The 14,860-nt window shown below is 41.6% G+C and overlaps 1 protein-coding gene across 1 annotated transcript in view; it reads left to right on the forward strand.

The window, feature by feature from the left end:
• TAFA1 (TAFA chemokine like family member 1) overlaps nucleotides 1-14,860 on the forward strand; it is a 362,988-nt gene that overhangs the window by 256,470 nt on the left and 91,658 nt on the right. The gene's annotated exons all lie outside the window — the stretch shown is intronic.

Consider the following 14,860-nt stretch of genomic DNA (forward strand, 5'->3'; position numbering starts at 1 on the left):
CATATGATTTACCCGTGGAACTCAGAGCCACAATATATTATTGAGGCTGGTGCACAGTATTATTCAAAATAGCATTGAACCGCTGTATGGATCATGAGATCTTTCCATCAGATTGGATTAAAATTGTTTAGAAGGCATATAAACTCTCATACTTAGGGGACTCAAAGGGGTTAGGCATAAACTTCTCCTATGTGCAGACTATTCCGTAATTGTCCACTAGAGGGTTTCTTGCACCTTCCTCTGAAGCTTTTGATATTGACCTGTCAGAAGGAGGACAGTGCCCTTAATGGAGAGAGTCTGATCTGCTTCAGCAATTTTTATTCCAGAAGGAACATATTTGCTATTAATAAATGCTAATATTTAAAGGAGAGTTTTGCAGGTTTGTGAGGCACACTAGAAAGCGAACTGGAAGTTTTTATATTTAATTCTGGGTCATCGAGTTTTCTGAGGAGATGGAGTGTTATCGTCAGAAGCCAATGTATTAGAGGAGGTTTGTGGAGAGAGTGTGAAAACCTCAACACTTTCTGATTTATTTTCTGTCCTATGATAGTGACACAGGACAGAGTTTAGCAGGGCAGGCTGACAGATAGTAAGCAAAATAAATAAACTTTATTAAACAGTACTCGTGGTGGTGTTTAATAGGATCAGGCTTGTGAGAAAGAATGTCAAAATGGATGTAGCAACAATACAAAGAAAAGAAATGAGGTGGAAGGTTGAAGGAGATTATAGACTGGAAACTGAAAATAAAAATTCTCCCAGTGTAGCAGTATTCTGGAAACACCTGTGCTAATCAGAACTGGTTGGAATATTCTAATGAAACCCTGTTTGATCAGCAATTGCCAATTCTTCAAACTCAGAACGTTTTGCAGAAATGTATCTGGTTTGAACTGTTGATGAACCACAAGCAGGTTCTGATGGAACCCTGCCAGTTTTCTTTCTAGCTTGGCCTGGGGGGCTACCAGAAGTCCAAACTTTCAGGGTTCATGACTCTGGGGAAGCCATGCCATGTGGACTGCCCCAAGGCTATAGACTCGAGGTCTTCCTGGCTGCACTGCAGGTTTCCTGGAAGCCCTGAGAACCCCAGTTCACTGCGAGCTAGGAGTCTGGGAGTTCTGGGAGCCACTGCTGAACCAAGAACCTTAGAGCCATTAGGATTTTAAATATTAGGATTATTATTTTTAAAATGACACATTTTGTTTATTTCTAAACTTTTGGATTTCCCTTCTGTGGAATCCAAAATTCTGCCCTTTCATTCCTAAGTTAAATGAACTCTGCCCCCCCTCGAATTTGAAATTACTCATGGAAGGGAAATTGTGGCTTTCAACTACCTCTTGTGTTAAAAAACTTGATGCTAATTCTCAATGGCCACTTTTTTCAAAACAGCTGGCAAATACTACAAACAGTTTTTCCACCAATATTTGTTCTCATGTTTAAATGAGTGTAGTTGGGCCATGTTTGTGCCCCTTTTGGCAAGCACTTTCTCAGTTTTTGGTCTACTGAGTTTTGTTACACTATCAGCTATTTAATATAAATTAAAGCAGCAGCTAGGGCTGAAAGTGGCCTGATTTTCAGAGAGTTGGTCCATAGCACTTTCTGAAAATCAGTTGCCCTTAAAATAATTCAAGTTGGGAAGCCAAAAATAGAGGCACTCCAAATCACTAGTCACATCTTGGTCTAGACATATTGTTAGCCATCTGTTTCCGTGAAGAGCTACTTTGTTCATAGGAGTTAAGTGATACCATTCAGTAATCCATAGACTGCGGATGGCAGAGTTGCTGTTTTGCAAGATCGGTTGCTCAGAAAAAAGGCTGTCAAATATAGCAGCTGCATTGCAGTTGCCACTCAGTTTCCTGCAATACTGAAAGTGCGTTCAAGAGTTCTTAAGACTGTCTGTCAGCACCTTACCTTCAAGGTGCATGTGGGCTTCTTTGAAGTTTGCATTTCTTTGGTTGTGCATTCTGAGTACACTGCAAAGCATGATTTTTATATGTTAATAGGACCATTCATCCTCAGATCTCAAAGTATTTCACATATAACAGGGCAAACTCATCCCTGGTGTAGCCCTACTGACATGAGTGAGCTTGCACCTGGGGTAGATTTGGCCCATTAATCAGTTAAGCCTCTCAACAATGTGAAGTGAATAAGGGATATATAGAGCTCGCTTCAATCACCATTATAATGCAGTCTTGTGTGGAGTGCAGCACAGTAGCTATTTGAGTTCTCAGCATGTGTTTATGATGGACTGGAATAATGAGCAGGACACGAACAATATCTACCTGAAATTATAGGGGGAAATTGAAGGTGTAGATAGAATGCAATTCTCTAAGTTAGAATTTTGTCTTATCTACATTCTTCTTGCCTAAGTTTGTAGTCTAAGTTCTTATATTAGCACGCATTATGATAGTATCTGACATCTCCCAACAGTACCGAGCCACAATCCTATTGCTATCTTCTTTCCTTACTGGCAACAAGCAGGGGCGGCTCTAGGTATTTTGCCGCCTCAAGCACGGCAGGCAGGCTGCCTTCGGCGGCTTGCCTGCGGGAGGTCCCTGGTCCCACAGATTCGGCGGCACGCTTGTGGGAGGTCCACCGAAGCCCCGGGACCAGCCGACCCTCCACAGGCATGCCGCTGAAGGCAACCTGCCTGCCACCCTTGCGGTGACCATCAGAGTGCCCCCCGTGGCTTGTCGCCCCAGACATGTGCTTGGCATGCTGGTGCTTGGAGCCGCCCCTGGCAACAAGCAATTCAGGATTTGTGTTTTTGTTTCATTATTATTGCATAAGAGAAGAGTATGCGCACTAAAGGTGGGTGATCGTACTGCTGCAGGAAAGCAAGGCAAAGAAGCTGACTCTTCTGTACCTCTGAAGGTGGCGAGGGCAGTGGTCATTCTTATGTCATCTGCAGAGAATTTCATAATCTTGATTCAGCTCCCTAAATGTTTTGTTTCCCACAGACACAACCCTCCACCTATTGGCTGGCAATGAATGCAACTATCGAAGGAGATCATAACTGTGGTGCAAGAAATGGTCTCTTGGGTAGTTAGGACCAGTTCCACACATAGCAGCATGGCGACCTAGACCCCATGTTCCTGCAGTTGTTCCAGAGAGGAGTTCACCAGTGTGGTATTTCCTCAAAGATCCGTCTTGTTGAAACGGCAGCTCCTTCGTTTTGAACCTCTTGGAATTTTCATGAGGCTTCATTCCTAGCTTTGGGGAATTTGGCCAGGACACCAGATTTAACTTTATGTCCTACTCATCTGAAAATTGCCAGGTGAATTTTTTTTAACTTGTGAATTTACTTTTATCATATTCAGTTTAGCAAAGCTCTTGTTCTTACAATAAATCAAGTTTTAGATTCAAATAAGTCCTGCTTCTTCATGAGGCCCATGCATTTGCCATTCATCTCTGCATAGGAGACAAGTGAAAAAACCAAAGTCAGGTGACTGAAAAGACCACATGCCAGATGATCAGAGCACTTCTGCCCAGTTATCATACTAATGCTCATGCCAGCCAATGAAACTCAGAGCATAATTAAAGGAATATTTATTGAGTGAGGGTCAGTCCATGAACAGCAGCTGCAAGGAGCTTGTTTGTCAGGACATTGATCAGCGCATATTTTATATAATCTTAAGTATCAGCCTTTACAAAGCAGTCACTTTTAGTAATTTATTTAGGACACAGAACCTCTAACACAAACAGGAATTCATCTGGAAGAAAACTAACAAAGACAACAGCTTTGTTCTGTTCCTTTTGTTTATTTAATTAATGTTCAGCATTAAGTGTTCACTCAGCTGATACATGCAAGGTACTGGGGAAGTTAATTCATTCCAATGCAAACAGTTTCTGTCGTATTGTTTTTAGGACTAGGCAGTACATTTGTTCAGTTCCCCAGCAATGCTTTAAAAGCTAATTAAATTGAAAAAGTAAACAAATGAGTATGCAAATTTACATCCACAAATGCCAGTTGGTTGTCTTGAGTTTTCGGCTTGAAAGAAATCCAGTAAGATAGAACCAGGAATTTGCTAAATTGACTGCCGCAGTAGCCTTTGAAAGTACATTGCCTATTGCCATGCTCTACAATAGTTTCATCATCTCACCTGGTTAAAATGAATTGGAGCTAAAGGTGCAGCTTTGTGAAAAATTTCACACAAGGGAAACCAGCAAGATGGACAGTGCTGATGGCATGACAAATGGGCGGGAAATTAATTTGTTTGACACAGAATGCTTGGAATAATCAAGACTTGTGAGAAACTTTGAGCTGAACCCATAAAGCCGTGTTCATCGCTTGGGCTGGCGAAGATATTATTTTAGTTCCCAACAATGAAAGTAAGGAGGAAACAAAAACTCACCCAAAAGGATGGGCAATAAGCAGCTTCCTAAAAGAAAAAAAATTAAGAAGCAGTGTGGGCTAATGCCTGGGGCACTGGACTGGGAGCCAGGACACTTGGGTTCTGCTTATGACTCTTGCTGACCTTATGCATGACCTTGGGCAAGTCACTTCATCTCTTTGTGCCTTTGTTTCTCAATCCACTCTTTGTCTTGTCTCTTGAAAGGCAAGCTCTTTGGAACAAGGTCTCTTACTACGGATATGTCTACACTGCAGTTGGAGGTGTGATTGCAGCATATGTAGACATAACCTGCTGGCTCTAATCTAGCTCGAACAACAGCACAGGCTTCAGCATCCATGCTAACAGAACTTCATTGGTGCTAATATCTGAGCTAGCTAGATTAGAGCTATTTCAGGTATGTCTACATGGGCTGCAATCATACACCCTGATCATTGTGTAGATGAGGGGTGGGCAAACTTTTTGGTGTGAGGGCCACATCAGGGTTCCGAAACTATGGAGGGCCAGATAGGGAAGGCTGTGCCTCCCCAAATAGCCTGGCCCCCGCCCCTTATCTCCCCCCTCCCACTTCCTACCCCCTGACCATCTCAGAACCCCCGACCCATCCAGCCCACCCGCTCCTTGTCCCCTGGCTGCTCCTTCATAGGGTCCCCTGCCCCTAGCTGCCCCCCGCCCCCTGACAGGCCCCTCGAGACTCCAATGCCTATTCAACTGCCCCTGTTGCCTATCCCCTGACTGCCCCCCCAGGACTCCCTGCCCCTTATCCAACCCCTCCCCCACACTCCCGATCCCCTTACCATACCACTCAGAGCACTAGGGCTGGCAGCCGCGCCGCCTGGCCGGAGCCAGCCATGCCACCATGCAGTCTAGAGCACCAGGGCAGACCAGCAGCTCTCACAGTCGTGCTGCCTGGCAGGACCTTGCAGCCCCGCTGCCCAGAGCACTGGCGGCACAGCAAGCTGAGGCTGTGGAGGCAGGGGGACAGCAGAGGAGAGGCCGGGGGCTAGCCTCCCCACCTGGGAGCTCAAGGGCTGGGCAGGAGGGTCCTGCAGGCCAGATGTGGTTTGCGGGCCGCAGTTTGCCCACCTCTGGTGTAGATGTACCCTATGTGTTTGAACAGTGCCTAGCACAATGGCACCCCAATCTTGGTTGGAATCTCCACTTTCTACTGTAATACCAATAAATAATGTTTGTTTGGACACCTCTTCATCTCCAGATAAATAGCTGCAAAGTTCTATGTCATTAATTATTTAGTTTATACCAAACATCCTGGGGCTCAGTCATGACTATAAAGCTCCTGCCTATGTGTGGGGAGGTAAACTGCCTTCTGAAATCTTATTTGTACGCTCATTCAGCCCTGCTAAGGGAGGAGAGGCCATGGAATCTACTCTCCACCTCTCACAACCCGCTGTGGATTTCCAGAAAGCACAGGGACCATAGCTGTGTCTGACAGCTCTGCAGGGCTACAGAAATGGGGGTGCATGAGAGCACATCCAGAGAACAGACAGCCACAGTTTGGCCCTTTGTTTTAGTGTATCCAGGACCATGATTTCTAAATGGAATAAGTATACTAATAACACTTAGCACCCAGAGAGCATTTCTCACTGGACGATGTCAGTGGTTAACACAGAAGGACAAACATTATCCTCATTTGACATGTGAGGAATCCAACGCAAGGATAACCTAAGGTCAACATTTTCAAGGGCAAAGTTAGGCACCTACATTTCTTAGCCCTATCCAGACTCCTGAGTAAGTGGTCTGTTCAGAGGAGTCCAACACTCACATTGACAATCTGGCCACTTAATTAGGGTCCTAACATTAATTTTCATTGCATAAAAACTTTGGTTTAAGTAGGTTTTTAAAGGCTACGCAATAAGTCTACTGAGACTAGCACTCTGGTTTCCTGAGTTCTCTTCCAGGACCATAATCCAGGATCCTGTACTTGCCACAATTGCTGTTTTCTCAAAACGGCGCTGAAGTCTAAAATTTCAGTAGATTATAACTAAATATTAGATGTTTTGATATTCAACACATCTCTGATCCTGAAAGTACTTGCACACAAGCTTAACATTAAGCAACTGAGTTGTCCAATTAAAGGTTTAAAGCCATGTAATGAACAAATTTAAGCCAAAGATTGGAGACTGGGTTATACTTTTTAAATAAGAGTACAGCTAAATGTGCATGAGATAATAAAGAGATGATTGCAAAGTCTAAGTAATGAATGGATTATATGAACTTTTTAGTAATTTTAATTGCTGACCAGCTCCAGACAGTATGTAAATATATTTTTTGATCCTTCATTGACTATAATTTATTCACATCCAGGACAGGTGAGAACAGTCATTTACTTTGGATGTGTTGATAGAGTGTAACATAATTTTTTTTAGATATTCTTCCTGGTAGTGATTTCATATAAAGCCCAGGTTATAATCTATTGTGGCAGCATCGTGGAATTTCTGGTTGCATTACCTTTTCCCAGATGGTTAGCCTTTGCCCCAGCAATCGGATTGTTCACTTCGGCAAAACGTTAACATAGATCAATAAGAAAACTGTCTTACAGAAATAACACTTTTTTGCCAACCACAACTGCCTTAAAGGTATCTGGAGGTTATAGGTTGTTGTTGTAGTTCTGTTCAGAGCCTGTAGTTTCATAGCTGCTGAGTTACATGCCCTCTTTGTTACTGTGGTTTAGTGAGTGATTTGGAGGGGCCTCCCTTTGGGGGGAGAAAAAAGAGCCTTACCTTTATGACTTCTGTGATGTACTTTCTGGCAGAAATGATAGTATCAGACGTAGATTAGGCTTAATGAGATCTTGGTTTTGTACTGTTACAATTACTCCTCCTCTTCACAAGACCATCTCTGATAACCATTGTAACAAAATCTGCATTCTGCTATTGAATTTAACATCATCTCTCCAAAATAGGGGGCAGGGGAACTTTATGTAGCCTGTACATTTTGTGCAAAGCATTACAAATCACTACATACAAAAATAATGTTTAAAAATTAACTTCCCTTGAGAACTCTGGAAGAGCATTCCAGAGACTGTGACCAATCTAAAATTGAGCAACTGCTTTATGAGTATAATATAAGAAATGATGAATGGAAGTAATATGACAGTGTGATTCTGGTGTCCATGATAATATGGGCACCTGAATTGGATGAATTTACATAGTTTTCGAAGAGGGAGTAAAAACAAAATAGTCATTTACTATTATTATTATTTTATTTATTACAAATATTTTTATTATTTGTATTATGATCAAGCAAAAGGTCTCAATTGAGATAAAGATTCTATTATGTCAGGCACTGTGCAAACACATAGAGACCTTTCTTGATCTGAAGAATTTACTATCTAACTTGACAAGACAAAGGAAGAGTGGGAGGGCAAATGAACGCACACAAATATTAATTGATTTTCTCAGGTTCATACAGTTGGCTAGTAGCAGAACTGGGAATAGAAATCAGGTATCCTGACTCTCTGCCTGGTGTCCTGTCTAGAGGACCACAAAGGTGGCACCAACTATGAAGACAAATTCCAAAGTCTGTTAATGGACAACAGCACCCTTCTCACAGGACAAGGAGTCAAGGACATGGTAAATCATAGCCATTCTACATTGGCCTTGGTCATTGCCATGCTGAGCCTCCAGATGGCCCATCCTCCCCATCACACACACAGTTGAAGTTGGATTTCTGACACACTGTGGTGGATGAGGAGAGAGGGGTGGAAACTCAAGCACCAGTGGTGGGGGAAGGCTGCTTCAGGCATGATGAAACTTAGCATAGGCTTTGAGGAATTTGTTGAGGCTGTGTTACAGGCCCAGAGAATCTTCCTATCACCTCCTTTGAGGCTGCCAAATCCCACCTCCAAAGAGTTATCCAGATTGGTAAATCACTTTGTCAATCTTGAATGCCTACAATCTGCAGAAAGCCAAGCACCAAGTGCAGCAAAGAATTATCATCTTACTCTGCTGGAAAGATCCTACCCATTCAGAAAGTCATCTCAAACAGCATGGATCCATTCCGCCTACAGCCCACTTGCATTCCTAGAGTTCATCACATTCACTCATTAGGAAGTTCTGGACACTAAAGGAGTCTTGACCCAAAACTTGTGAAGCAGAGCAAGGTCCTTCCTATCTTGAGAAATGGAGTCATGAACAACTGGTGCCTCTTCTGAAATAGCCATCACCTCATTCAAATAAAGAATCTTCCCCTCCTCATTCAAACACCAATATTCCAACCAACACTGACTAACCCACCTGGATATTCAGTCCTAACCAACTATCCCCCAGTGTCAAACCTCTCATTCTGAAGGAAGCTAGCTAAAAGCCAAATGTAAGCTTACCTAACTGTGCCAGTCTAGAGTGCTGGCTTCAATTTGGATTCAGGCCAGGACACGAAACTGAAACTGCTTTAGTGTGATTGATAGATGCTCTCATCCTGTCAATGGATTGAGGACAGACATTCATTCTCCTCCTCCTGGACCTCTCCACTGCATTTGACACTGTTAACCTTGAGATTCTGGTGTCTTACCTGAGGGAGGTGGCAGGAGCCCAGAGTAATGAACTAAAATGGTCTGAGCCCTTCTTGGATGGATGTACCCAAAGAGTGATGGGGAACTGCATCTGTATCCCTAGACCCTCACTTGTGGAGCTCCACAAAGATCAATTCTCTCTCTGGGCCTTTTCATCACATACATGCAACCACTAAGTGAACTGGTCAGACGACATGAACACAAGAGCCAGCAATATGCAGATGGTGATATGCAGCTCTACCTATCCTTCACCAAATACCATCACAGCACAACCCCCAAAATGGCCCAGTGCTTGGATGTGATCAGCTCACTGATGAAGAACAGCTGGACAAAACAGGCTATGCTGGTGGGCAGAGGAAAACATTCTGAAGTGTTTGTAGCCACAGTGTTGTCTCCTTTGACTGAAGGTTCACATCCACAATTGGTCAACTCAGTCCATAATTTAGGTGTACTCTGAGATTCCTCACTGACATTGAGGTCTCCTATTGCAACAGCCATAAGTAGTGCTTTCTGTCATCTCTGATTGGCTAGGAGGCTCCATCCCATCCTGGAAAACAAAAGACCTGGACTCAGCTGTTCTTGCCTTCATTACTTCTCGGTTCTACTACAGCAGCAGTTTACGCCTGGGTATGGAACTGTCAGCACTTAGGAAACCCCCACTAGTACAAAACACACTGCAGTGCATCTCCTCAGCAACACAATCTACCACTGAGCACATCACACCTATTCTCCTCTTAATACACTGGCTCCCCATAGAATTTCAAATCAAGTTCAGTGTCTCAGTCCTTCTCTTCAAAGTGCTCCAAGTTCTAGGGCTGGGGTACCTGAAAGACCCTAACTCTCTGGGATGAAGACCATGGTCCACAACTTCACTCCTTTTCCACAATGGAACTCTCAACAACAAAAGTAAAACTCATCTGAGCGGGAGAAAGAATAAATCAAAGTTTAAGGCACATTTCTTTGATCTTGCCTTTGCTAATATAAACACAGAGCAACAGGTATATTTATTAAATAAAGAATGATTACAAAATCCTACCAAAATACACTCCATTGCACATGCTTCTCCTTCTGGGGAGAGGACGAGAGAATAAACAACATATGACAGATGTGTAGTCACATGGCTTAATGTGCTTCTGGAAGGCATTCAGATAGTACAGAGATGAATGCACTACAAAAACTGAGATACAGTAGAATAGACAAATAAAGCAGTATCCCCACAAAAAATGGCCTTTTGAGTTTACTAGTGGTCACTATTTAAAAAAAACCCACCATTGTGAGAGAGCAATGTGATCTGCTGGTAAATTATAACTCTTTAACATTTTGCAAGTGATGTTAAACGCCGTGGTGTGGCAAGCACCAGGGAGCACGTAGTGCTAATAATAAAAAGAATCAGAGAGATTTGGAGGGGAAAAAAATAGGCACAGGAAATAACAAAATTGAACTGGCCAAAAATGTGAGCTAATTCATGTATAGAGAAAGTAGTATTCAGGTATTAATGCTAGAAAATAATTAGTTGTTCTATGGCTTGCTTTTTTTAGGTCCACTATGATTAGCATATTGTGAAAGACCGGGAGGTAATTGTTTTTCTGTGTAGTGATGGTGAAAGCATTACACATCTATAATACCATTTCAACTGGATATGGTATTCCTCTTCCAGTCCTAAAACTGTTGGCTAGTTTTTTTCTGTTAAAAAATGTCTGTGGCTCTATATTTGTACCTAAGTCTCAATCCATCGTAACTGAGTGTCTCAATGGTAATAGGCAAATGCTGTGTATCCTGCACTCTTCCTGCTCCTGACACTCAATAGTTTCCAGACTTTGCTAATTTAAAATGTGTCCCTCATCCTTAGTTTAAAAATGCTGTAATGGAGAGGCAGCCTGGATCAGTGGATAGGATGTGGCACTGGGAATAGAAAAACCAGGCTTCCCCATCTGTAAAAATGGGAGTGATGTTACTTTTTTTTCTCCTTTTGTAAAGCACTTTGATATGTACAGATAAAAAGCATGTCTTTCTAGAAACCTCAATACCAGTGCGACAATGCATTGGAGACAATGCAGGGAAGAGCTACAAAAATAATTAAAAGGCTGGAGGGCCTGATTTGTGAAGCAAGATGAAAAGAACGTACAAGTTATAGCTTAGCTAAATGATAACTATGATGGGGGCAATAAGGGAGGACTAGGATGTGTGGAGACATGATGACTATCGGTGTATAGCTGACGTGCCAACACCGAGTAGGGAATAGGGTTGTTCAGTGTGGTTATGGCGGTTATCTGGGATTAACGAGGGGAAACCGAGCCAAGGAAAATATAGGATGAAAATCAGGGAAAATTAAACTGTGGAATAGTCTCTTCAAAGGATCCCCTGTTTCTTCAGTAGAAGCCCAGTTTCTTGAGTAACTTGAAAATAAGTTGAGCAAAGGAGTCCAAAATATATGGAAGGGAACAATTTGATGTTGGGTGGAGAATTGATAAGATCTCTCTCTCTCTCTCTCTCTCTCTCTCTCTTATTTCTGTGACTCTAATAAAATAGGACAAGTTAGGCAATTTGGAAATCTGGTAGAGACCCATTCAGGTACAATGTTGAAGATCACATAGTCAGTAGGGTTGGACATAAAAGCAGGTTTTTTTCCGAAGAAAACTTTGAGAAAACTTTTTTTTTCATTTTTGGCATTATCTCCATGGGGGGGGGAATACTTTGCAGTGAAACATTTAAATCTTAAATATTCTGGTTAAAAAGTGAAATATTTCTATTTAAAATAGCACCACTGTGCCTCATGGGAGTTGTAGTTCTGGTGCCGTGAGGTCCCATTTTCTTGTGAGGGCTGGACTACTTTCTTCTCCTGGATGAGGGGAAGCGAGGCATCATAGGAGAGTCTGATCATGTGTCCAACCGCAGAGTCTTGCCCATAGAAGAGAATGGAAGCATAAAGTGCCCCAACTACAACTCCCATGAGGCACAGCAGTGCTATTTTGAATATAACTATTTCTGTTCTTGGCCAGAATTTTTCAGGTTTCAGGTGTTTGGGCTTTTCAACTAAATAGCAAAGTTTGCCAAAGTAAGAAGACACTTTTAGCAAAAAACAAACAAACAAAAATAGTTTAATAAAAACCAATTTTCCATCAAAACAGCCCTAATAATCCAAGATAACACTTGATGATCACTGCTTGCTGCCAGGAGTTAAGAGAAAAATAGTGGCATCTATCTGCCCAGCCTCCTTTGTTTTTCTGAACTGCATCTTCTGTCTTCTGTGTCTGTATCATAGGCTGTAATCGACTCTGGTCAGGGTCTGTCTTTACACATTGTTGGCGTTTAACTAATAATAAATAATGAGACTAAAGCCAGTGCTGTGATACATCATATGCTGCTTTCAAAGTAGGAAATTATTCACTCACTGGAGTTCGTCTATCGCCACTCAAGTATGCAGCCCTCAGTATTCATGTCACAAAGGAGCTGAGTGAACCAGGCTGTACGTGTATTCAAGGAAGCAGTATAGATCTGAACAGGAGCCAGATGATCAATGATCAGAGAGTGGTATTGTATTGTTCACCAGGAGGTTCAAGAGAGACGAGAAAGAAATTGTCAAAGAGAGCAACATTAACTACAGTTACTAAAAAAATAAAAAGCCAGAGGAGCCAAAATAAATCGTGGTTAGAATTGAGTAATGGGAGTTGAAGCAGAAGGGTGGAGAAAATCCAGTTGAAAAGAAATAAATTATTGATCGTCAGGGGGAATGGAGAGGAGAGAGAAAAACATTGAGACCTGAGGAAACAGCCACATTAAGATGGTGACCCAAGGAATGTGAGGGCAGGAATACACTGGAATAAACCTAAAAAACAAACAAAATCTTTAGTGAAGGGATCAGAACTGTGTCCAATTAGCTAGTAAAGAAACCCCATCCCCCTAAAAAAAGAGAGAGAGTGGAAACAAGGATATTTAAAGACAAAAGGTTAACCATTATCCCAACCTCATGATGATTTTAGGCAATGGTGGTGAGTTACTGATTTAAACAGAGTAGAAGCAGCACTGATAAATGGCTGGATCTTGAGTACCAAAAAAGAAAGAAAGACAAGGCAGAGAGGAATAAAAGCTGAACCAAAACCATTTCCCCCTTGTGAGCTCTCAGCCCTGACCAATAATAGAACTGCTAAAGCACATGTTGGGTAAGTACAGTTGAATTTGGATGAGATTTAGTAATTTCAGATAACCATTTGCTAATTTTAAAAATCACTCCTCTTTATCTACAGTCTATGAATTAAATTAGTTCAATTCAGATATATGATATGCAAAATGTGTTTAAAGTTACACATTTTCTTGAAAGCTTGGCTAGCTTGGAGCCTAAGTGAAACATGGCAAGGAGTGTGGGATTGTATGTATAAATTCTTTGGGTCAAGGATCATCTGTTTTTTCTGTTATGCAGCAGTGTGTCATGTAAAACATTTTTACCGAGGCAATCCAAAATTGATTAATAGACTCCTTTCCTTAAGTTCCGTCCACTGTCTTTTCATATCACTGTATAGACGAGAGATGGACAAATAACGGATTTTTCCGTTCGCTGGCAGTTCTGGAAAAACAAACAACTGGTTCAACCCAAACTGAACCCAAAATTTTTCAGAATTGTGGTGAATTGTAAAAGGCTGTTTTGGGGTCCAACTTTGCATTTTGTTCAACCTGAAACGTTTTGTTTCCAGATAGTTTTAAAGGGCTACATCCACAAAAGAGAGGTTCAGTGTGTGGGAGGGGAGGTGGCACTGATGGCCAGTCTAGACACTATGGCAGAGAGCCTCATCCCAAGCCCATTTTGGGGACCAGATGGGTCAATCTGGGTGTAGAGTGATCCTGAGAATTTCTGTGGCATTTCTCCACTGGAAACATAACTGAGAACTAAATTCCCTGAATTAATGTGATTGCATGGTTGTTACGGACAGTAGAATTTAGACCTATGGCCTTTTGTTCTCCAGGTGAAATGTGGCATTTACTGAATTTTGTAATGTGGTCAGTGTTGTTGTTTTAAAATCTCTGCAGCCATACTTGGCAAGCCATTAAACCCCCAAACCTGATTACTGTTTTGCAAGATATCCCGTCTGAGACATCTGCATATTGATTCAACCCTCAACTCTCAGTTTTTAGTACGCTGGCCAAAATCTTTTAGTCCTGTTCCTTCTGGTTATTTTATTTATTAAAATTCTTTGAAAGATTAATGTACCTTCTGCACTGGTAGTAACTCTGTACATCAGTCTGTCAACAATATCTCTGTAATCATAGCCTCTTTGTCCGTGTGCATTCTTTGTGGATCGCATTATGTTCACACACACACTTTATCTAACTACTTTATTAAAACAAGGGCATGCATGTGTAAAGCTTTGAGAAGAACATTACCATAAACCATGTTACTGTTCCCTGTAAATATATTCTAGATTCTCCGTAGGCTAATCACTTTAGCAGATAAGCTTATCGTGGGATATATTTGTCAGGAATCTGATTAAACAATAATCTGCAAAAATGTCTTGTTTCTCTAATTCACAAAAGTTTAATATTCTCCTATGATTTTATCACTGCTGAACCTCGATAAAATACTCTTCTCTAGCCTTATTTTTCAAGCTAGTTATTACAGATCTCCCTTTGCAGTTGACATCTTATTTATGTTTTTCTGTGAATAATAGGTTTTTTTTATTAAGAGATGGCTCAGGGATGATAAAAGGTATATAAAAGGTACAAGATACCATGGATGGAATCTTCATGCATCAGTAGGATGAGAATTTCCCTCTCTGTATACAAATGCATGTATGTCCTTTAATAACAAACTATATTTGATTATGAATTTATCTGGTAAATCCTCTGTCTGAGATCTTTATACTTCATTGTCAGGCGAATGGATTCAGTAATTTACTGTATCTATATCTCCCATTGATTTCATATGAAGCTGAGTTTGCTCAGCACCAATTACAATCAGCTCCTATGTGTCTAAAGTTTTGCACTTGACAGC

This window comes from Gopherus flavomarginatus, chromosome 6 (genome assembly GCF_025201925.1).
Source record: "Gopherus flavomarginatus isolate rGopFla2 chromosome 6, rGopFla2.mat.asm, whole genome shotgun sequence".
Classification (NCBI taxonomy): domain Eukaryota; kingdom Metazoa; phylum Chordata; order Testudines; family Testudinidae; genus Gopherus; species Gopherus flavomarginatus.